The sequence below is a fragment of the Pinus tabuliformis genome, chromosome Q (assembly GCF_031772625.1).
Source record: "Pinus tabuliformis cultivar Carrire ecotype Pingquan chromosome Q, CPIR1, whole genome shotgun sequence".
NCBI lineage: Eukaryota > Viridiplantae > Streptophyta > Pinopsida > Pinales > Pinaceae > Pinus > Pinus tabuliformis.
The window spans coordinates 1,171,833,086-1,171,860,047 of NC_142296.1; the positions used below are offsets into that span (position 1 = coordinate 1,171,833,086).

The window sequence follows — 26,962 nt, forward strand, 5'->3', positions numbered from 1 at the left end:
TAGGCATTAAAAAAAAAAAATCCTATTCATATCTCTTGGTCAAGTCCATTTCCTAGTCAAATATAGTCCTTGCCTCGTAGCCGTTGGATGTTCTGCTCTGTCTATTTAACATGCACCCTAGATCTGAATCTTCAACTTGTCCTGATGATGAATCATACTGGTTGGTTCAAAACGCGTCGATAAATGCATTCGAATGCCATTTACATAGAAGAATCTTCTCAAAAAACTAGTAATAGCTTCTTCTTCAATAAAACTTGTGAATCTGCAAAAAAAAATTCCAAAAAAATATCAAACTTAACACTATATGAAAATTAAATTTTGTTTGATATTGAGAAAATTAGACCACTAAAATTTCCAATATAAAAACCTTATTATTATAATTATATTATAGTATCTCTTTTTATATAACACCTCACTTCTATAATCAAAATTCTTAATATAATATTTGAAAATTTTAATTAAAAAATAATATTAACAATAAGTTAAATTACAGGTCTTACTCATATTCCTCAAGTACAAACACAGGTCCTATACAAATTACGAGTCTTACTCGTATTCCTAAATACAACTACAGGTTTTACACCAAAATAATAGAAAGCAATTTCATAATGGAAGATGTCGTACCATATGGAATGTGGATGGAGACAAACTTGTTCAACTGTAAGTTCAATTGAAACAATTAGCTTCCAAACAGTGATATAATTGATATTGGCTGTCAAAAAGGGAGGACTGTTTGTAAAGAGTTGGCCCAAGTACTTACAAGGAAGTGAGGACATATATTCTTACAATCTATCTATTCATGCAATGCATCACTGTGTACATAAATAAAATATTGTTCAAATAAGCCTTACTTGCACTTCAATTGAAAGAAAAAGTCATCGGAATTTTCTTTAGTTTTGGGAAGGTGTTGGGTTATCATGATTTGGTAAGAGGTTTGGTTATCATGAAAATGGATGAGGGATATTTATATATGTCGGTGGGTTTTATGGAAACAGTCATGTTACTATGTATTCAGGTTCGTTTTGATTATCTATTAATTTGTTTTCAGTTTTGTTTTGATTATCTATTAATTTGTTTTGACCAAAAGTTTATGTCATTTACGTATAGTTTAATATTGGGAATTTTTTTTTTTATTATTATTTAGATTTATTTATTCGTAAAGTGATTAGTTGATATCTTATTATGAGCTTTTTAGTAACTTCTATTTCTATTAGTCATTAATTTTTTTGTTTTTAATTTTATTTCTTTTTCATTTACTTTTTTTTTTTTTTTTTTTTAATATTGTTTCCATTTTCACTAACTATAGTTTTTCCTTAATATTTTGAATATAAAATGACTTCTTATTATATTAAAAGCATATTTTAATAAATATAATTATAAAACATCATATATATATATATATATATATATATATATATATATATATATAGATAGATATAGATATAGATATAAATGTATATATTTAATTAATGATTAAATTATATTTAAACTAAGCAACCAACAATACCTCCTATATAATTCTTGTTTAATTTTTAATTAAATGAAATAATTTTAATTAAATTAAATTTTTTATTTTTTAGTAAATTCTATTTTTAATTTATAAATTAATTCAGCTTTTCAAATTTTATAAAATCACCCCATCAAACTTATCATTCCAACTAAATCTTTCTCAATAACTTTGAGAAAAATAGGAAAAGCATATACAAAGGAGAACAATTAAACTATGGCAGATGGTTATCCCAATTGTCATTTCAAGATACCTAGATTTTATGCAACGAAATCAATATATATATATATATATATATATATATATATATATATATAAGCTACAGTAGTTCCTTCTTTTTTGTATTTAAAAAAGAAAGTTGTTCCATATACAAAATCGTGGTGGCCTCAACTTGCCCACTTGGAAAACCAAGTTTGTTGGTCAGCTTAGTCTGTTATAAGCCATCCAATAGTAGAATTTTACAAGTCTTTCTACTCAAGCTAGATACACTTCACAACTAGATACATATTTTACAGTCTGAACTAACATACAAAGACAAGAAAAGTAAAGGCTATCCACTAAAAAGACTGGTAAAACCTAGAAGGTAAAAAGCTATTCTTTGCTATCATCCTGTTTGAAGTCCACGATAGCCGGTGCTGCAGCAGAGTCACCCAACACTGATGCCAGGTCCATCATTCGTTGCTGGATCTTATCCACCTTGCTATCCTGCATAAACATTATCATCTGCAGATTCTTCACTTCCTTTTTGAGGTTGGGCATGCCTTGGGTGATTTCTGCCATCTCTCCCGCCACATGTTCCGGAGCTTTGGCTAACAAGCATTTCATGACCTAGTAAATGTGTGGGATTTGTTTGAATAGAGTCATCCTACCCCTGGTATCCTGGGTCGGGGACAAGGTCCCCCCATTCCTCTATTTCCGGCTATGAGTCATCGTCCATGATGTTGTCCTCCATTTCCTAGACCAGATTACGAATGTCATCATTCATTCCATCTATTTATGCTCTTGCTTCTTCCTTGACCATCACCTCGATGGGTTTCCTCCCCTCTCTGGGCCCTGCATTCTCTCCTCGGCCCCCTCGTCTGCTGCCTCTACCTAAGCAATCCATCTCTTCATTTTCAGTCTACCGAAAATACCCCAGCATTTGCGTAGCCCTACTCCTGTCTTCCCTTCTCCGTGTTCTATGCTTTCTCCCTGCTCTTGCCCTCCTCATGTATCCCTTCCCACCTGCCCCATGTCCCATCCGTCTGTCGTCGTTGTTCTTGCCAACCTCTCTCCTCATGATCATGCCACTTCTCTCCATCAGTGCTCCCACATTCATGAAAGACACCACCACACCCTATTACTCAAGCATGAGGACTGTGGTCAGTCGTCCCTGTCATCCTCTCTTTTTATATGTCTTAATGCATGTGACCTCCTGCTCTCTCACCCCAATCGAGGGATTATAAATTATAAATTAATATGAATAAAATTAATCACTTAAAGCTATTCGGAGTGATTTAAGAAATGTTATTATCTATCTCATCTAAATTTAATTTGGATAAAAAATAAATAATAATATTATATAATCTTAAATTGTCTATATAATAAATAAATATAAATAATATTTATATTGTATATTTATGTGTATACACTTATTATTAATTATGATTATAATTAACATTTATTAAAATGTATATGATTTACCAAACCATATAAAGTTAAGAGACTAATTAAAAAATTTTAACATTTTCTTTTTGTACGTTCACACAGAGAGATCCTGATAGTTTTCTGAGTAAAAGGATCAAGAAGGTTGGTAGTGTAATAAATATTTTGAAAATTAGATAGAATGTGAGAATAATATGGATAGTCTAAATAAAGTTCTTTACGTCTTCAATGTTCTTAGGAGGCAAAATGGTGTTTTGGAGTGTTACCAAGGTCTAGTTTCTCTATGAAGAACATAGAAATTAGTTTCAATTTTGGTAATCTTCATTTTCTTCTTGATACAAGTGAAGAAACAAAGGTCATTTTGGTTTTTGAGATTGGGGTTGATGACATGCTTATAATATCTTAGTTTCCTTTTTCCCTCTAAATATTTATTTCCCCACAATTTCAGTTCAACAACTTTAGTTTTGTTAGTATTTGTAGTCAATCCATCTTGAAGTGGAAATATTTGAGTATTTTGAGTTTATTTCTAGGATTATAATGGTTCCTTTCCAAAAGAAAAATATCTTCAACATAAGGGACAAGATTTATGACCTGATGAGTGAATGTGGAGCTAATACAACCTTCATCCTCCAAACACTATTATAGTCAACCAATATATATCCCAAAAAGGGCAGGGGATAAGGGAAACCATTTCTTGACTCCAATATTGAAATTATTTTCGTTTGATCGACCTTCAATAGTCGTAGTTAGAAAAAATGATAATACTAGTGAGGGTTGAATCACTATTATGACTAGTTTAGATTAATTATTGCCAATTTACACCTTCCAAATTGATTAACACAAATTCATGCAATTAACATCATACGCAGAAGCATGAATCAAAAGAAAAACAATAATTTGTATACACATGCAACACATAGAGATACCACATGTATGTGGAAACCCACAAAGGGAGAAAACCACCTATCTTGTATTTATTTATTTCTGTAAATGCATGCCCCAACTTCTTATTATATTTTGTTTTCTAGAACCAACTAGAAGGAAGAAACCACTCCCTGATTCGCAAGCACCCACTCAGAAGAGCACCAACCTATATTTGTTTTGTTGGCACCAATGAGTAGGAAGCACCAAATCCCTCATTTGAAAGCCACTAATTGCAGGAGGCACCCACCCCAAAATTCATTCTTAAGTACCTACATAAAGAAAACTCCAACTCTTTGATGTGTAGACACCTACCTGCTAAACAATGTAGATTCCTTTTTCATTCATTTTCAAAAATATATCCACATGTTCTCGCTCCATATTAAAGTTTTTTCTCTTTGCTACAACTCTCACTTAGCTTGATATTTCAAAACACATCTCAACATCCTCTTACTTTGCCTCTATTATGTAACTCTCCTCATACTTAGATCTAATCACAATTTTTTAAATCTACTCCATAAACTCAGTCTTTCACAACCTCATCCCTTTCAACATTTTTCCTTCACATCTCTCGGCCTTCATAAACATTTGGATGTTCAACCACTTGGCCTTCATGGACACTTCAAACACCAATTTGTTACTCTCTCTCTAGATACACCCATTTTAGATACCTTAGAAAAGATGCACTCACTATAATGTTGTTGCTATTTATATTGATTTTAGAGAGACTTATATATTCAACCAACTTGTTAATTTTTGGTTTAACAATTTGTTTTACTTCAGATCCATTCTTTAAATTAATCGGTGTTCATTGTGTTGTAGATATTCTCTTTTATTCATCTTGAATTGTTGCTTCACCTCTTTTTCAAAATCAAGAGTTACTCTGAGTTTAACTTTGCTAGATAGATACTTCATTTTGTTTAGGCATGATGTTTTGTTCAATTAGATTCTTTTCATTGAATTTTTCTGTGTGTTCAACCATGCGAGACTCACTCTACAAGTGAATCCTATCTTTTATCTTGGTTGGGATGCCATATTGCACGTTGTTCTATTTAGTGTATATCATAATTTGATGTTGGAAAGCTATGTTTACAATGCAAAAAACCTAGTCTCAATCAACACATAGAATACCAAATTTCAATAGCACCACACCCATAACTTTAGCTCCTAACACACATGACCATAACCTTATAATCATGAGCTAGGCATTGAAGGATCATGGAGATCCTTTCTTAGTATAACTCTCAACATATAATCTTAAGCTATAACCAATACCTTAAGAACGAAGAGTTCTTAACATAAAATTAGTTTTATAAACCTTTCAAACCCTTAAGTTTTATTCCCTACGAATTATATGCTTGAGGGCCATAACCATGCCTTATGTATTAAGGCACAAATGCTCACCAACTGGCCCCTTGGTGTGAATTCAAAAAATATGCCATACTACTTGCTAGTTCATATACTAACATCACCACTACCATGTGGTGGTCTCTTAGGGGTGTCACATGTCATATGGAAATAGGCCACTTAGCCACCCAATAGGGAGGAAATTACCATTCACTTGTCATATGCATGGCATGACATGTCATCATATTTTTCCATGTCACCTTCCACGTATAAACTGTCCTCTCATGATTGGGCCATGCTATCTTCCTTGATGCGTCACTATTGGTTCTCATCCACTTGTCACTAGTACAAAGGGGGTCCTAAATTCTATGTTTTGAAACACTTTTCTTTGTTGATTAAAATTTCCCTAGACAGTGAAATTCACATTATCTGCCATTTCCATGATGAATATATGTTCCCTTGAGTTTGTCTATCGTAACAATGATTCCAACTTGAACTCATAGGAACCTTTCTATTTAACCTCCATGGTAGGACATGAATTTGCATGTTATCTGATGGGGACATACCCATCTCTTCAAGTTTGTCTATCACACTGAGCACTTCATCCAAAAAATTTGTGATGGAATGTGAATGTTCACATTATCTAACAAATATTTCACTAGGGCGTCAAAAATATCAGACTTCGCTTGCACTGAAGAAGATATGAAATGTTTAAAGAAAATGTTTGCTAGCTTAGGGTATAAAAAGGTAGACATCATCAAGAACATAAAAAGAGAAAGAGTTGGAAGTAAATATAAGTATATCATTCCAAGCCCCCAGGTGGCTAGCAGAAAAGTGCATGTTCCGTACATTTAGGGAGTCATAGACAAACCGGCTAGGGTTCTTAGAAATAAGGATATCGAAACCTCCTTCAAACCCCTATCAACCATTAGGAAAAGAATGAAATAATTCAAAGATAACCCTGATCATCTACAACAGAAATGGGTCTATAAGATCATATGTTCTTGTGGAAAATGTTATATTGGGGAGACAGGGAGATCTTTTAAAATTAGACTAAAAGATCATGGCGTAGACATCAAAAATGGTAGGAATCGATCCTAAACCCTAGCAAAACATTCACAAAAAACCATGTCACCATATCTCTCTCGAAGACACCAAGATTATCACCATTTAGAACCAAAAGTACAAGCAAAAAATTCGAGAAGCCCTTGAATTTATAAAACATCCACACAATCTCAACAGGAATGGGGGTTTAGAAGTGAGTATAAGTTGGTTTCCCTTACTCCCTCAGGAACATATACTGACTCATTCCCTTCTTCATTGACCCTCTTATCCCTATCCCCTCTGCTCCTCTCTTTCCTCCCCTCATACACATGTTTTTCTCAATCCTCCCCCAATGCACCAACCTCGGCCCCCCTTTTTCCTACCCTTGTCTTTGCACTAGTATTTAATAACCCTCACTCTTACAATTGGTTCCCTTTCTTTTTCCTCCCTATTCTCATCTTAACTACCCCTATCTTTTGTGCCCCCACTTTATTCCCATCTCCTTATTTGAGCTTCCCTTCTCTAATTATTACTAATCATAATAACACCTATTAATAACCCCATATTACTCATAAAAAACCATCATATTAATAATACCTCTAATATAGTGTAACTTCCCTTGTCAATTTATTTATCGAAAAACCCAACATATTAAAAAACAAAACAACTCATGAACTTATTATCTATCTTATTAACTGCTATAACAATAAACTAAGAATATAAATATAAAGATTAACACTAGGTATTTTTATCATAAGATGATTAATTAAAATAAACTTTTTTTTTAAGTTCTTAGATTCATTACTTGTAGAGGTAGGAGTGCCATAGTAACTAGTTATATTAATTAGAGGAACTCTTTTTACATTAATATTATTGATAGGATTAAAAATTTATTTAGTGTGCTTGGTCATTAGACTATAATAGTGAATTAGAATTATTTACTATTCATTTTAATATTATTGTAATTACATCATAAAATTATAAAAACAATATTGAATTTACAATTAAATTATAATAAATATTTTTAGGTTAAGATTTAATAAGTAAATTGCTTTATAAATAAATTTATCATTATTTTATTAAAATAGAAATAAAATAATTGAAAATTTCTATAAATAACTGTGTTCGTCAGCTCTTTTCTCTATTTCTCATCCTTCTCCTATTTGTCCTTCCTGTTTATCTTTTCTTCTCTCCAAGGTTTTTTGTGATGATGGGTCATGGTATTGACTCGAAACGTCGAAAACTCAAAATGAAAAGTGTGGAAGTTTCAAATTCTCATAATCAAAATACTCACCACATAAGTGTCCAAACTCTAATCAACACCGTGTACATAAGGGAATGTTGGAATGAGATTCATTATCTTGAGAAACTTAGGGTTAAAATTTAGAAGAGAGAAGCAGGTATTTTCTTTTTAAAGCATTGTCACGATTTTCACCTCATCCCTCATTTTGCGTGCGTGAAGCATAGATTGCGCAACCATCAAAACCAAAGAGCGTTTGATAGGCTTAGTTTATCCCTTCTCTGGCATGAAATCCGAAGAACAAAGTTCTCCCTTGACCGACTGTCATCCATAGCTTTTAAAAGACATTTAAAAATGGTTGCATTAATCAAATTGGACCTTTGGGATGTCATTTATGCCTCTTATGCTTTGGAAGATTAAATATAAGGAAGTCAATCTCATGAAAAACAAAAAGATAAGTAAATTGAAAGCTAGGTGTATGGAATTTATAAATTGTAAAAATACAATGTTGGCGGCTACTGCATATACATCTGAAACTTGTCATAATAGAGGATGGGGCTCTTCATACCTCAGCATAAATAATGAAATGAATAAAAATGCTTGTGCAAAGAACGCAAGGGTGAACTCCTCTATGTTAAATAACAACGGCAAGTGTTCTCAGAAACATTTGAATATGGTTCATCTGTGGTTCTTTATTGCAAAAAATGAAAATAAATCAATATAAAAAACCACGAGCTTGGCTATAAATCCCTCAATCTGATACAAAAGCTCCATTCTCACCCATTCCTTTGCAGTCCAGTCCAGAAATTACACCTGTGCAGACACATCAAACGATGCTAGCAATTCTAGTTCTCAACACAGAAATTTAACCTAAGTGGATTCTATTAATGGTGAGATGGATCAGATAAGCTACATAAACCCTAACTCAAGAAATCCTTTACAGGATTTAAGAAATTCGAATATAGTTAGTTCCCTTAATAATAATAATCTCAATTCATTTACCCACGTTAATGATAACAATGACTTGGCTTGTTTAGGACATTCAAATAGTGTTTCCCATGATCTTGGTAGAAATAAAAAAGTAGTTACCATCTCATCATACAATTTATCTAAAGAGGAAGTCGAAGTTCTTAATAAAGGGTTAAACTTTGTGGCGGCCCCTAAGCAGATTCCCTTTGAAGAAATCATTTGCAAGCTTGAAGATGCAATTCAAACACTTAGGGATAAAGAGAGAGAACAAATTAGAGAAGAGTGCGTCGACATATTAAGTAAATAAAGGCCTTCGAAAGGAAATTTAAACCATGAGAAATTGATGGCCCTAAAGAATCTAATAAACAATGAACACATTGTCATATTGAAAGAAAATAAAGGTGGGCCGACAATAATTATGGAAATAAATGATTACATATCCAAAATGAAAGAGCACCTATATAATAGTGGTAGCTATGGAAAGCTCAAAGATAACCCCATTTCCAAAATTACTAGAATTGTTAAGAAATCCATCAAAGACTCTAACTTGGATGAAAAAGTAAAGAAGTGCTTGTCTCGTGATAGTGAAATCACCCCTCGAATTTATGGTGCCCCTAAAATTCATAAAGATAGTGCCCCCCTCCGACATATCGTAAACACTATTGGGGCTCCCACATATGAGTTGGAGAAATATGTTTCTAGCGTCTTGTCCCCTCTTGTTGGCAAGACTAGATCTTTTATTAAAGATTCTAACCATTATGTGGAATTCATTGAAAATTCAAAGTTGGATCGTGGAGATAAATTTTTTAGTTTTGATGTTGTTGAACTTTTCACAAAGATCTCGTTAGAAGAGGTTATTCAGGTTGTAAAATAAGTCGCAGATCCCCAAACTGCAAAACTTGTTGAGATATGTCTCTGATCCACCTTCTTCACCCTCTAATGTGAATTATTTGAACAAAAAAATGGGGTAGTTATGGGATCTCCCTTATCACCCATAGTAGCTAACCTCTTTATGGAAACATTCAAAAAGAAAGCTATTGACACCTACCCCTTGAAGCAAAAATTTTGGATTAGGTTCGTTGAAAAAAGGAGCGTAAATTGGTCGCATGGAGACAAGGAGTTGAATAATTTTCTAGAGCACCTCAATAGCTTATATGAAGACATCAAGTTAACAATGGAGGTTGAAGAGAATAATAAGATACCATTCGCAGACATTCTCCTTATAAGAAATGAAGATGGAATGCTTGGGCACAAAGTATTCAGAAAGAAAGCACACATTGATAACTATCTTCATGCTGACTCTCACCATCACCTAGCTTAGAAAATGGGGGTTCTCGAGACTTTGTTCACTAGGGCGTTTAGAATATTAGACTCCGCTCACACTGAAGAAGAAATCAAATATTTAAAGAAAGTGTTTGCTAGCTTAGGGTATAAAAAGTTAGACATCAACAAGAACATAAAAAAAGAAAAGTCAGAAATAAAGACAAGCATATCGTTCCAAGCCCCCAGGTGGCTAGAAAAAAAGCTCATCTTCTGTACATTCAGGGAGTCACAGACAAGCTAGCTAGGGTGCTCAGAAAGAAGGACATTGAAACCTCCTTCAAAAAATCAGTCAAAGATAGCCCTAATCACCTACAACAGAAATGGGTCTATAAGATCATATGCTCTTATGGAAAATATTATATTGGGGAGACTGAGAGATCTTCTAAAATTAGAATAAAAGAACATGGCACAAACATAAAAAATGGTCAAACTCAATCCTCATCCCTAATAGAACATTCATAAAATACATGTCACCATATCTATCTCAAAGCCACCAAGATTATCTCCATTGAGAACCAAAAGTACAAGCGAAAAAATCGAGAAGCCCTTGAAATTATAAAACATCCACACAGTCTAACAGGGATGGGGGTTTAGAAGTGAGTAGAAGTTAGTTTCCCTTATTACCTCAGGAACCGATACGAGATCATTCCCTTCTCCATTGACCCTCTTATCCCTGTCCCCTCTCCTCCTCTCTTTCCTCCCCTCATACACTTGTTTTTCTCAATCCTCCCCCAATCCACCAGTAAACCCCCCACCCGTTTTTCCAACCCTAATCCCTAGACTAGTAATTAATAACCCTCCATTCTTACATTTGGCTCCCTTCCTTTTTCCTTCCTAAGCTCATCTTAACTGCCCCTATCTTTTGTGCCCCTCTATTGTCATTTCCTTATTTCAACTTCCCTTCTCTAATTATTACTAATCATAATAACACCTATTAATAACCCCATATTAATCATAAAAAAATCCTCATATTAATAGTACTTCTAATTTAATGTAACTTCCTTGTGAATTTATTTATCGAAGAACCCGACATATTAAAAAACAAAGTAACTCATTAACTTATTATCTATCTTATTAACTACCATAACAATAAATTAAGAATATAAATATAAACATTAACATTAGGTATTTTTATAATAGGACAATTAATTAAAATATACTCTCTTTTTTTTAACTTCTTAGATTCATGAGTTATAGACGTAGGAGTGTCTTAGTAATTAGTTATATTAATTAAAGCCACTATTTTCACATTAATATTATTGATAGGATTAAAAAATAATTTAGTGTGTTTGGTCATTAGATTATAATAGTGAAATATAATTATTTATTATAGATTTTAATATTATTGTTATTAGATCATAAAATTATAAAAATTATGTTGAATTTACTATTAATTATAATAAATATTTGTATGTTAAGTTTTAATAAGTAATTTTCTTTATAGAGAATTTTATCATTATTTTATTAAAATAGAAATAAAATCATTGAAATTTTCAATAAATTATTGTATTTGTCTGTTTTTTCCTCTCTTTCTCATCCTTCTCTTATTTATCTTTCCATTTTATCTTTTTTTCTCTTTAGGTTTTTCCTAATGAGGGATCATAGTATTGGCTCGAAATGTCAAAAACTCAAAATGAAAACTATGGAAGTTTGAATTCTTAGAATCAAAATATTTCTCTATTCATAAGCTTCATCAACAATGCCACTATGCCCAACTCTTGGATTGGCCCTTCCATATTTGGCTATAAATTTTCACATCTAGTAATAGACATATCTTCATCTGAATGGGCCTGGCAATTATCACACCATGTCACCAACATTCCATGTGTCACCCTATGCCACATGTCATTTACCAAGGTTGAATCGATATTACGACTAATTTAAATGACTATTTCCAATTTATGCCTTCCAATTTGATTAACAAAAAATCATGCAAGTAGCATCATAAGGAGAAGAATTAATCACAAGCAAAAAAATAATCAATATACACATGCAACACATAGAGGGAGAAAATGTATGTGGAAATCCATAAAGGGAGAAAATCGCATATCTTATATTTAGTTGTTTGTGTAAATGCACATCCCAACTTCTATTATATTATGTTTTCTGGAACCAACTAGAAAGAAGCAACAACTCCTTGATTTACAAGCACCCACTCGCAAGAGAACGAACCCCTGTTTTTTTGCTAACACTAATGAGTAGGAAGCACCAAATCCATGATTTTCAAGCCACTAATTGTAGGAGTCGCCGACCCCCAACTTCTTTCTCAGACACCTACATAAAGGAAGCTCGAACTCCTTCATGTGTAAGCATAGACATGGTAAATAATGTAGATTCTTTTTTCATTCATTTTGAAAATTAAATCTACAGGTGCTCTCCTTATATTAAACTTTATGCTCTCTCCTACAACTCTCACTCAGCTCGATATTTCAAAGTGCATAGTTTATTATAGTTTTATTTATATTGTAGATACACATTATATAATAATGTGTATATTTATGTTAATAGGTATATTTATTTTGAAATAAGGCTATTAAATTTGAAAGTTAGATAGGAAGGTGTAGATTTAACCTACACAAAATATTTTAGAATATTCATAGTAATATACACAAATCAAAGGTTGTGATGTATCCCATAGTAGTTGTGTCTTTTATGCTCTTTTAAATAAATTGATTAATTAAAACAAATTGTCATATGAGTGTCATATGAGTGCATTAAGGTTTTTTAGACATGTGGAGTTGATAAGCAATTATATTCCCCCATGGTATCGGAACAAAATCTCTTTAAATATTAGGAACCACCCTAATAATGTTGTGGGAAATTTCCATATGTAAAAATCATATTCCATGTTTTTTCAAATGGTTATATAATGATAATAATAATAATTTTAAATAAAGTTATAATTTTGTTAGTTTTTATGATTTTTTAAATTTTATTAATGTGAGACATATCATGAAGTGCTTTGATGCTTATTAATCCTATAAGGCAAGACTCTAACCTGTTGACCACTATTTAATTTGGCTTTAACCAATACAAATTCTAATATTTAAGCTTATAAATAATTAAATAATCTATATTTTAATGAAAAATAATAATTTGTTAACATTTCATTGGTTAAAAATTTGTGTATCTTATCATTTTAATTAACAAATTAATTCATTAACATTTCATTAGTTAAAAATTTGTGTATCTTATTTCAATGTTTCTGACCTTTGCCCCATATAACCCATGAGGTTTTCTCACCCTACAACCTCAATATTTTTCACGAGAATCATGCTGGGATCATGTAACCTAATTAAACAATCACCTAATTAAACAAATTGGGTTAACAGCTAAAACATCGTTGAGTGAATCATGCATACATGATAAATGAAACATCATAAGATTTTCTTAAACAATATACATTCATCTAAAAAAATATTTAAATTCTTCTTCGTTAAAAATAATTTCTTCTTCTTCAAAATTATTATTATTATTATTATTTTTTCTTCTTATGATATTTTCTATTTGATATCTCTTTTCTTCTCATACTCCTGGGAAGATCGAATCTCCATATTATGTTACAATGTTTCTCGTTGCCATTTTCTCAGCGCTTTCTATCTCTGCAAATGGCGATTAAAACATGGGAAGGACATCTACATGTATAGGTTTATTGTAATAAGCATACCATTGAGAATCACATTGAATTTGTTGAGAATATTGCAGAGGTTATGCACCGTGGAATGCTGCTGCCAGCAGATTTTGATAGATGATGGAATGTTGTTAACGACAGATTTTGATGATTTTTATGGATGATTGTTGTGGTTCTCGTTGGTACATTGTAAGCCTTCGTCGGTTGCAGGTATATCCTCAACGTCAACCAATCACATTCTTGGAGCTTTTAGGTATCGACAATTTCATTGTCCTTTCTCATAATTAATATGATTATTTGAAATTTTATCTGGGCATAGGGATAGAAAATTGTACAGAAGCCCTATGTTGCAATAGCTGACATTGCTAATAGGTTCCAGATTTTCTGTTTTTTTCTTTTTTCATCCATAATTTCATTTCTTAGAAGCGTTTCCTACGTGTATGGCTTCACTGTGTGCATTGTAGTGTTTGTTTTTCATTTGAAGTATGTTTCACATTCAATTCGTAGTTAATAGAGGTGACTTGCAGAAGAAGAGAAGCGAACAAGACACAATAGTGGGTATGGTAAATTGACGGGTGCGATAAATTATAATTGTTCTTATTGTAAACCAAACCTTAGCAAGCCACAGGTACAGCCTCAACCTCAACCCAACACTTCACTGCAAGTATGGACAATTGATGAGTGTCCACAGCAGGAACATAAATAAATATTAGATATGCATGGGAATATATATGGCGGTATTTGTATATCTGTTTATCTGCTCGCTTCGGCGACATTTGTTGTATCATGATTCTTCAGCGGAGAGTTTCTCCCCAAAATGAAAAAAAATATTTTATCATATCACCTATCCAGGTGGAGGTTTTGTCACATTGGAATGTATTCTCTGTGTGCTTTAAGGGCTTACGGCAGAAGCCCTGGAAGCCAGTGCCAATGCCATGCGTTGGTAAATATATTTCGCTTGTTATTTGTGTTATATATTAATACTGTATTGCGTAATTCATGTTTTGTTCTTTTTAAGTAGATTACAACTCTGCAAATTGCAATCCATTAATTGGTGTAATTGACTCCATTACCCATCGATTTTCACTAATGCTTTAAATTAATTTTAACGCATAAGATTGAGGCATTTAATAATTAGTTAATTTTATTTATTCCATTTTAAGATAGATATTGTAGGCTAAATTAATATTTTATATTCATTTTAATAATTATTTGAAAGTAATACTTGAGATAGATATGTGGTTGTGAATTGAAAATCAATTTAATTTAATTTTATATTATTTATCATAGTCATAATTTTATTTTTTAATCTTAAATTCTTTAATTCTTAATTTTCTTTAATACATAACAAAATTATTTATTCATTTTTTAATAATCTAAAATTTGTTTATTTATTAAAGATATACATATAAATTTATTCATTTTTAATAATCTGAAATTTGTTTATTATTAAAGTTATACATATAGATATTTTTTGTAATTTAAATTTAAATTAATAAATATAAAAAAAATTAAAAACATTTATTTATAATTTTATTAATTAATAATTTTTTATTATTTTTAAAATAATAAATACTAATAAATGAAAAATAAATCTTTCTCAAACATATTACTTTACTTTAATTAATATTTTTGTATTTTCATTAATATATGTATGGTTATATATGACTAATTATCCTAATTTGCATTTTGAATGGTGAAGATTTGCTTGTGCTGGGTGGGAGTTAATTTATTTGCAAAATTACATTGATATAATTTGTTGTATTAAAAAATTTATTATTTTTTATATGTGTAAAAATAATAGATTTAATTACCATAAATCTATTTTAATTCTGGATCTATCAAGTGTCTAAACAGATCAAATTTTAAATTGATATAGTTTGTTGCATTAAACTAATCATTATCCTTCATATTTGCAAAAGCAATGGATTTAATTAATGTAGGTTTATTTTAAGTATGGATCTATAAGTGCCAAGAGGGATCAAATCTCTTGAGGTGTAAATCTTTCCTCAAGATTTTTTCTCAAAAAAGAGGCTTAAAGATTGAATTTGAGGAAAGGTTTGCACCTTAGCGATTTGATCCCTAGGCGCTTGATAGATCGAGAGTTAAGATGCATAAAAAATAAATTTTCATATCTAAGAACTATAAGTTTTTGGAAGATAAGGACCATTCACAAAAGCTTGAAAGGAAGAAGTTACTACACTTTCAAAAACACAATCGCATGCTGGAGGACAATAATAAATAGAAGTAATTTTTTTTTTTTTTTTTTTTTTAACACATGGTGAATCGGTAACTATCAAGTTTAATCCACGGGAGACCCAGGATCAAACCTCATGGCTGCCACTATAACACCAAGAGCATAACCAACCACCAAGATCCTATGATTTTAGCAAGAGCTGCCACCACAGCAGGTCACTGTACTCAATGAGATTTGAACTTCGGTCCTCCCGGGCTTCGCCCATGTGACTTACCGTCAAACCACACATCATTGTACAATAGAAGTATTTTTAGTCTCATAATTTTCTAAATTTAAAAAAAAAAAATTCTTTTACCACACTCTCATGCTAGAGGACAACAATAATTGCATAAGAAAAATTATTGAATTATAATCCCCTAATTTGTTTTGAAAACTTTGCACAAAAGATAATTTAATACAAAAATAGAGGTACTTTTTGTTTGAGATTTTTTTTAATTACATAAAATATTCACAAAATATTTAAAATATAATTAAAAATAAAATAAAAGCAAAGAATCACTATGTGAATCTTGGGAATATACATTGTCCTCACATAAAAGGATTTAAACTTGCACCACAAATTGACAATTAATTATTTTGATGTGTGGGAAATTCATTAGGATATTATGCCTTTAAATATGCTACATTATGGGATTCAAATTTGCACCACAAATTGATAATTGATTATTTTAATGTGTGGGAAATTCATTAGGATATTATGCCTCTAAATAGGCTACATTATCAAAGAATACCATGGGAAAAAATCATGGGTTTGAAAACCATGAGCCAAAATGTTCACACAATAGTAAATTGACTATTTTATTTTAATGAGATAATTCTATTTTTCATTTTATAGGCTACATTAGCAAAAAATGCTATAGGAAAAAACTCTTGTTTTTGAAGCGAGTCAAAATGTTTTATGTAAACAAATTGACTATTTTATTTTAATTAAATAATTTTTTTTATTCTATTTTTTTATATTATTATTTCTTGTTTATTATTTTATTTTGGTATATTTGTATGAAGTCAAAATTTTTGTATTAATGATTATAATCATTACTTTATTAATTTTATTTATTTTGTTTATTAAATTTTTACGTAAAAATGTTAAAGATTACACAATATCTCCCATGTTAGGATGGATAGTTTTTAAAATTTATTTTATTTATATTTTACGTAATTTGACTAAGTCAAAATATTTAACATGTTTAACAGGACAAGATAAAAAATTACAACATCTCTTCCATATGCAATAAACTAGGATTTGCACCACATGTTGCAATGGAAATGTTGTAAGGCAATGGCATAATATATATTGTCTCATTCATCAGCTCCTATGACTAACCTTTTGATTGCATGTAAAAGTGATTTTCACCTCTTGACACATTTTGTCCCTTTTTACACTCAATAAAGACACCAAAAGAGAGACTACTATTTCCACTACCTTGTGTTGTAGAATTGTCTTCTCACCACAACAATGACAGCATGATTATGATTATCCATGGAAAATTTTAGATCTTCACAGGAATTGACTTGTTAATAGCACTATATGGAAGTTCAAGGAAGTAAAAGCAAGATGTATCTTCTGAATGTTAGATTTCATAGTCCAATGCATGAAAAAACAAACTCTACAACAATGAGAACTAAAATAAAACCAACTGTCTACAAACACCGAGCTCGAGTTTTTGAATCTCTTTGGATCCTTACTAAAAAAATAAGATATAGTTCAAACTGGTCCTATTTCTAAAGAAAATAAGAATACAAACATTTATCCAGATTGCGAATATTAAGGATAGAACACAACACATGTGGGACTATTGCAAGTTAATTCCAAACACCATAACTCCAAAGAATTACTGAAATGAAATGGAATATTTCCCCTGAAAATTTATGGGATGAAGATAGTAGGTATTGTAGATGATTTTAACCATATAATATTTTGTATATGACGAGGGAAAAAAATTCCCCAATTTAAATAACTGTCAGTGCATTGTCTTGTGTCTCTACACCGTGTCACAAATTCTAGCATTAACGAGTGAGAATTCTAAATGAGAAAAGTCTTGACTTGATCCATTTCATTAATTATCGATAAATACAATGACAGACTCTATTGTAGCCCACTTAGAACACTTTTTCTAGGGGTACTACCATAGATATATAGTTACTTCACTATAATTCAGAGTTCCATCTATCATCCTCCTCCTCTGGTTTAGATAAGGAGGTCCATATGGTAAGATACTTTATGAGATAGGTTGGATTTCTTCGAATGCTTATTTTAAAACATTGCTATAGATATATAGTTACTTCACTAAAACACAGAATTGAAACCAAATAACTAAAGATGAAGATAGTTATTCCATCCATCCTCCTTGTCTAGTTTACATAAGGAGGTACAAAGGGTAATGTACTTTAGGATATTGTAGAATGGGCCAAATAAGAAACGGAGCCTAGTAAAGGTGCATTGATATATGTAGAAGGTTATGGTTGCTCATACTCATTTCGGTCATCAGGAAATCAATCCAAGATGTCTAGGCTTCCCACCAAGCTCCCACCAAGATGTTGGGATTACGTGCATTGTTGTACAAAGATTGGAATCATACATTGCATGGAATGGGTTGAGGCCTCCCATCTCAACTCCCACCAAGATGTTTGGATTGGGTGCACTGTTGTACAGATATTGGAAGGTTGCGTTAAATGGAATGCGCTGAGTACGATTTTCCTTGTAGGGAAGAGAAGAGCCTTCATGATGAATACGTTTTGGATAGTGGGAACCATATTCAACCATGTATGACATCTTGAGAGGATAATCCCCCAATATGTAATCAACCTTCATTGAAAAACAAAAAAATGAGATTGAATTAGACCCCATATACCAATAACTGGATTAAAAGGTTAGAAAAATTAATTAGTGGGTTTCTATGAATATATACCTAATGTTTTTCAATAGTTCTTAGTCTCTTTGGACTAAAATTCATTGACCCATAAGTTACTACATGTTTGGAGGAGCTCAGGTATTTAGCATAAGTGAAGATAAAGAAGGAAGATGATGTAACATATTGCAAATTTCTATCAGGCATTGTGTAAAGAAGCCCTCCTTGCTGACACAAGAATATACCGAAAGTTAGAATCAAAATAATGTCCAGGAGAGAGCATGTATACCTTTCAAAACTAGTGAAAAAAGCAGAGACCTAGAGTATATTCAGCATGTGAAGGAGATACTCCAGGGAGAAGAGAGAAGATATAATTTTCAGCATGTACTTTGTAGTTATGAAGAGACTTCACTTTTCAGAGCAGGAACTCCTACACACATTCAAACCATGCAATAGTAAACAAATTCAAACCCAGTAGGTACATAATCATATTGAAACCTAGTGAGTATATAAGAATGTGCTAACGATCACTAAATCACTACCCAACAAAAAAATTAGATGTTGTTATACCTTTGATGGGAGGACTCGAGCACCTGCATGTTTATTGTCCCACCAAAATATATGTTCTGATTCATTAGCTACTAATGACTCACCTTTTGATTGAATCTAATTTAGATTAGCTGGGTTACGTGTTTCCTTATGAAACCAAGTAGCTCTCTAGAGTAGTTCATCCTAAGATGATCCCAAAATAAAGTTGGTCATAAATCTTCAAAGTCATCTTGCAAGCTAAGAATCATCTCAAAATTTGACATTACATTTAACAATACATCATATCCATAGTATGAGAAATAGAATGGAAAGGCTCCAAATCTAAGTGAGTCACTATAAGTTCCTTTGTGCTTATCATAAAATTCAAATACTTGAGAATCCCAAGGCACCAAGGTCAGTTGTGGGGATTTATAGTGAATGCATACAAGGTAAACTTAAAAGAGGTAACCATTTTAGTTCTTATCCTCATGGAAGTATGAATTAGTCATTTGGAATATGAAGGATCAGGTTTGTGAAATACAAGCGATGAAACTGTAAGTGTTGCAGCTGTTTTAGCCTCGACATTTGAACCAAGATGTTGGTTGTCAATTCTATAAATAGCGCGAGCTGTATCCATATATTCTAGCCTTTCCCAGCATTTTTAATCAGTGTTGGGATCCCCTACCTAACATAAGTTTGAACATTGAATAGATTTTATCCATATGATGAAAAACAAGCAATGCATCTTGTATTGTTAGTCAAATAAACAGTGGCTATAGCTCTAGAGCATGACATAGGTTAGGTTGTAGAGAGTTGAATTGTTCTATACTACATAGGCATTTGCCTGGACATATATGGTGCCTAGATGTACAGTTTCTTTTAGGAGGTTATATTTGGCCCAACGAATGACATCCTTTGAGTTGGTTAGCTCACCACCCATGAACCTATTGAATTCCAAAACACTGCATGACAACATTATTGTAGTGAATTCCATTGGAAACCCAAATTTAATGTTATCTCCTGCATCATACTATCTTCCAACCAAGTCCACCCGCAGAATAAAAAAATGAAATAATTAAAACTGGATATGTAAAGTGGTTATCACCTCTTGAGACATTCTTTCCCTCATTACACTCAATAAAGACACCAAAATAGAGACTTCTACTTCCACCACCCTGTGCTATAGAATGCTCTTCTCACCACAACAATGAAAACATGATTCTTATTATCCATGGAAAATTTCATGATCTTCAAAGGAATTGACTTGTTAATAACACTACAAGGAATTCCAAGGAAGTACATCCAAGATGTCTCTTCTAAATGTTAGGTTTCAGAGTCTAGTGCATGAAAAGACAAACTCTACAGCAATGAGAACTAAAATAAAACCAGCTGTCTATAAACACCCAACTTGAGTTTTTGAATCTCTTTGACTCCTTACTTACCTAGACATATATGGTGCCTGGATGTGTAGTTGCTTTCAGCGGGTAATCCGTGGCCTAGTGAATAACATCCTTTCAGTTGGCTATCTCACCACCCATGAACCGAATGAATTCCAAAGCACTCCATGACCGAATCGTTGTAGTGAATGCCATTGGAAACACAAATTTAACGTTGTCTCCTGCATCGTTATATTCTCCAACCAAGTCCACCTACAAAATAAAAATTGAAATAATGAAAAATGGAAGTCTAAAGTGGTTTGTAGCTCTTGAAATAATGAAAACTGGAACTTTAAAGTGGTTTAAACCTCTTGAGACATTTTGTCCCTTTTTACACTCAATAAAGACATCAAAAGAGAGACTTCTACTTCCACCACCTTGTGTTGTAGAATGCTTTTCTCACCATAAGAATGACAACATGCTTCTGATTATCCATGGAATATTTCATGATATTCATAGGAATTGACTTGTTAGTAACACTATAGGGAAGTCCAAGGAAGTAAAGCAAGACGTCTCCTCTGAATGTTAGATTTCATAGTCTAATGCATGAAAAATCAAACTCTGTAGCAATAAGAACTAAAATAAAACCAATTGTCTATCAACACCCATCTCGAGTTTTTGAATCTCTTTGCTTGCTTACTAAAAAAAATTTCTAGTTCAATTTGGTCATATTTCTAAGTCAAAGAAGAATACAAACAGTTATCCACATTGTCAATAATAAGGATAGAACACAACATGGGTGGGATTATGGGTATGAAGCATTTGGAGGGGAAAGTGTTGATGATAGTGACCGATTCTCAACAAGATTCCACAAACAACCATGGAATAAACTGCTTTTCAATTCTTCTTATATGGGAAAAAAGAAAACTACCAATCCATTACCCTACGAGACAAGTCTACTGCCATATAGTGTGAGTAAACTAAAAACAACAGGCTAGATAGCAAAGAAAAGAATGCAAGCAATCACTGGGAAAGGTGTAATGAGAGATATTCTTGAAGGATGTTGAAAGTATAATTTGAATATATCTCAAACATCACCTTTGTATAACTCCATGGCTATGAAAATGATCTACTTCTTCGCAAAGTTGATACAGGAAGCTCTGTACACCAAAACAATGCATGCAGGAATGAGAGCCCTTTCATTAATATATTTCCATTATGTTGTAGATAAAGGGACTAGTTATGCTCTTCTACTGGCCTAAAATACGATGGCAGGGTATCAACACATATGATTCTATTGTAGCAATGAGGAAGCAAGAGCAGTAAAATATGGATGGAGGAACACATAGTCCTCAAATGTCACATGCAAGCTCTATCTCAACATTTAGTGCTCCAAGCTCAATTAATGCTTTGTAACGTGGCTCTTGTTGCAATCCCCCATGGATATTTTTCAAGGTCTAAATTTATGGTATTTCTTTGAGAACAATGGAAATGTCATTGTCTTTCATAAATACATTTATATGCTTATGAAAACTATAGGAGATACTTAACTCATTTGGTGATTTGCATAATCTTGTATTGCCACCAGATAATATCAAGTCTTCTATCAAGGGAGGTAATGGAAGTATAAATAGGACACCTAGTGAATGAATGGTACAAAGGAACAAGAGACCAGTGAAATTAAGTCCTTGGGCCCTAGCTTGTATGAATGTTGAAGAGGTTTCAAGGGTAGTTGCCTAAGTAGGAAAAAAGTCCAATGTTTTGTGTCCCATATCCAAACAAGAAGGTATCATAGTGATAGAGACAGACAATATCTTGGAAAGCAGCAATAGATATCTAAGCATAGAAATAAAGTATCTAGCTGAAAATAAGAGACAGATTTACAAAAATGGTAGGACATAATATACCATCAAAAATTTCCCTTTTGCAAGATATTCGAAGTCAACTAAATTCTTATGAATCTGTGAATAAGTTAAATTTCAATGGCAATGACGATATTATGGATGTCAAGTAGCCAATTATGGAGGTCTCTATTGAATTAGCTCCTCTACAGTTAGAGGCATGTAGTGCATTCAGATTTAGCGTAGCAATTTCTACTAGTGGGTTGATATCATCATTAGTTGAAAGTAGTCTTTCTTCACCTGATCTTCAAGATTTCAGGGAATCAATATCAAATAAGAAATACATATCAATTATTTCAGCAACTCCTTCATGCATTATTACTAAAGGTCCAAAGCTCCAAAGGTCTAGGAGTGATGGGTATGAAGAATCTAGAGGGGAAAGTGCCAATGATAGTGACCAATCCTCAACAAGATCCCACAAACCACAATGGAATAAACTGCTTAAAATTATGCTTGTATGGGAAAAATGAGACTTACAAGCCATTACCCTACGAGTTAAGTCTGCGGCCATATAGTGTGAGTAAACTAAAAACAACAGGTCAGACAACAAAGCGAACAATGTAAGCAATCACTGGGAAAGGTGTAATGAGCGATATTCCTGAAGGATGTTGAAACTATAATTTCAATATATCTTAAGCATCAGTTGTGCATAACTCCATGACTATGAAAATGATCTATTGCTTTGCACATTTGATACATGAAGCTTTGTACACCAAAAAAAGGCATGTAGGAATGGGATCCCTTTCATTGATAGACTGCCATTATGTTATAGATCAAGAGACTTGTTATGCTCTTATACTAGCCTAAAATACAATGGCAGGGTTTCAGCAATTATGATTCTTTTGTAGCAATGAGGGAGCAAGAGCAAAAAAGTATGGATGAAGGAACACAGAGTCCTCAAATGTCACATGCAAGCTTTAACTCAACATTTAGTGGTCGAAGCTTAATTAATGATTTACAACATGGCTCTTGGTGAAATCCCATGCGGCTATTTTTTGAGCTCTGAATTTATAGTATTTCTTTGAGATCATTGCAAATCTCATTGTCTTCCGCAAATACATTTATATGTTTATGAAAAATATAGGAAATACTTAACTCATTTGGTGATTTGCAAAATGTTGCATTGCCACCAGATAATATTAGGTCTTCTATCAAGGGAGGTAATGGAAGTATAAATAGGACACCTAGTGAGTGAACCGTAGAAAGGAACAAGAGCCCAATGAAACCAAGTCCTTTGGCCCTAGCTCGTATGAATGCTGAAGAGATTTCATGGGTAGTTTTTGAAGCGAGAAAGAAGTCCAAAGTTTTGCGTCCCATATCCAAACAGGAAGGTATGATAGTGATAGGGACAGACAGTAGCCTGGAAAGAAATAGTAGAGATCTAAGCACAGAGATAAAGTATCTAGCTGACAATAAGAGGTGAATTTACAAACGTGGTAGGGCACAATATTCCATTAACAATTTCCCTTTTGCAAGATCTTTGAAGGCAACTAAAGTCTTATGGATATGTGAATAAGTCAAATTTCAATGGCAATGATGATCTTATGGATATCAACTAGCCAATTATTGATGGCTCTATTGGATTTTCTCCTCTACAGTTAGAGGCACACAATGCATTTAGATCTAGCCTAGCAATGTCTACTAGTAGATTGATACCATCATCAATTGAAAGCAATCTTGGTTCACCTGATCTTCAAAATTTCAGGGAATCAATATCAAGCAAGAAATACATATCAATGCTTTTAGCAGCTCCTTCATGCATTATTACTAAAGGTCCTAAGATCCAAAGGTCTACCAATGATGGGTATGAATAATATAGAGGGCAAAGTGTTGATGATAGTGATCGATCATCAACAAGATTCCAAAAACCACCATGCAATAAACTGCTTCTCAATTCTACTTATATGGGAAAAACAAAAACTGCTAAGCCACTACCATATTGGACAAGTCGGCTGCCATATAATGTGAGTAAACTAAAAACACCACGTTAGACATCAAAGCAAAGAATGCAAGCAATCACTGGGAAAGGTGTAATGAGAGATATTCTTGAAGGATGTTGAAACTATAATTTGAATATATCTCAAGCATCACATGTGCATAACTCCATGTCTATGAAAATGAGCTACTTCTTTGCACAGTGGATACATGAAGCTCTGTACACCAAAAAATGGCATGCAAGAATGAAGTCCCTTTCATTGATAGACTACCAATACAATGCAATATTGAGAGTTAACATTGAATGCACATACAAACTCAATGAGAAAAACACCTAAATAATTTCTGGTGGTAAATGAACAATATTGACATTGTATCAATGCAAGCCTATGAATTTGTTGAATTCTATGTTGAAGTAATCAAATATGAGGAAAAGAACTAGTTTTCTATTCTTGGCCACATGCTCCACAAAAGGAAACCTGAATATTTCAATCCAAGTGTTTATGACTATACCCTTTCCAGCTATTGAAGTAGAAAGCAGGGCAACCACATTGATCGTGTATTATCTTTCAAGAGATTCATGATTAGATTCCATCATTTTCTCTCTCCTTCGCAAGGTTAAAAGTCAAAAATTGAATATTTTGGTTAACGTACTTGAAGATTCGAAACAATGGGTAGTTTACAACTAGACCATTTCCAGCTATTGAAGTAGAAAGAAGGGTAGCCACATTGATTGTGTGATGTCCTTCAAGAGCTTCAATATTATATTGACATCCTTGTCTCTCTCCTTCACAAGGTTCTAAGCCGAAAATTGAATATTTTGGTTAATGTTACATGAACGTTCGAAACTATGGGTAGAAATCACTAAAGCCGAGATTCAAATCTTATTAGATTTAGAAGACAGGAAAATTATAACCAAACAACATATAAATAGTCTGGCAACATTCTCAGAAGCAAGATTTCACAAAGAAGCTAGATTTCATAAAGTGAAAAAGCATAAATGCCCTGTAACAAAGGAAATTCTTTCTTTTGGCAGGATATGTAACTGTCTCGAGCTTTGTGACTAACTAATTTGCATTAGTGCAGTAACTGACATAACCCTAACCAACCAAAACTCATCGTCAAACCCTAACTAACCAAAAATCACATCTAACGGTTAATAATATTTGAATTGTCTAGCCTACAAGATCGATGGTTGCAAATGGTATAGAGTGGGAGTTAGGGGAATCAATTTCAAAGGAGAATGCCCTATGGCTTAATAATAGATGCCCATGATGAAGTTTTTTTCATTTGAGTGGGCCTAATGGTTAAGAGCATGTGTTTCCTCCTAAGAGTCATAGGTTAAAAATGAGAGGGGGGTAGAGTATGTATGTGTTCGTAGAGTTGTGTCTCTTGTCCTACAAACAAGGGTTTTTCATACACCAATTTGGTGTTTGTCTGGCCATGACATTAAAATGGATAATAACAATATATCAATTTGAAATTTTTCCGAAAGCATAATTTTCACTTGAATGACAGGGACTATGTTATGGATTGGATTGATGCCCATCTACATTTAATAACCATTTAATTTATAATGTTGGGCTATTATAATATAATAGATTTTACCTTGTTACTATAGTCAATTTTTTTTCAATATTATTAAATTAATTTTAATTAGTATTATAAAAATCTAAAATCAAAAGATTATTAATTTGTGCTAATTATTATGTAAACATATTTAAAAAAATATTGTTACTTTGATATCCTCAAATATAAATAAGAAACAAAATACACATATATAATTTTAACATCTTTGTAAAAAGAATTTACGTCTATAGATTTAAATTTCTTTATTAATTTGTATTATTTATTTGAAAAGAAGCTAAATAATATTATTTTTTTAATCATGGAAATAGGATTATATATTTTAGAATAAGGCTTTCATAATTTTAATTTAATCATTATTAATTATTACGTAGACCGTAAGGACTTAATCTCTATGCAATATCCACTGAAAATTTTTAATAGTAGTAAAGGGTTGAGATTTATCTCAAAAACACTTATGTTCCTCTTGCTTGAAATTCCTGAAAATTTAAATTCACTGAGTGTCATGTCCACAAGCCTTATTGAAATGTTATGCTAATTATTACTTTACTATGTCTTTCTTGTTACTTTTCTTTGAATATGTGTATATGACTAACTACTACTGCTACTGCTACTGCTACTGCTACTGCTACTGCTACTACTACTACTACTACTACTAATAATAATAATAATAATAATAATAAATTTATAATATTTTTTTTGGTTGGCAATGTGAGATGCCTATCAATATTTATCAATCATTTAATTTATATGGTTTAGCTGGTATAAAAATACAATAAAAATTAATAATATGATTAATTGATAGCAGAAGCATGATAAAACATAGATTTATTAGAGTTCCACATCCATCATGTTTAATTATCACTCCTATATTTATTCATACTCACTCTAATTTTTTAAAGC

The 26,962-nt window shown here is 32.3% G+C and overlaps 1 pseudogene; it reads left to right on the plus strand.

Moving 5' to 3' along the window:
• The first annotated feature begins 2,535 nt into the window (after window positions 1-2,535).
• On the plus strand, window positions 2,536-24,528 carry LOC149223865 (putative protein S-acyltransferase 22; annotated as a pseudogene).
• Window positions 24,529-26,962: the final 2,434 nt, after the last annotated feature.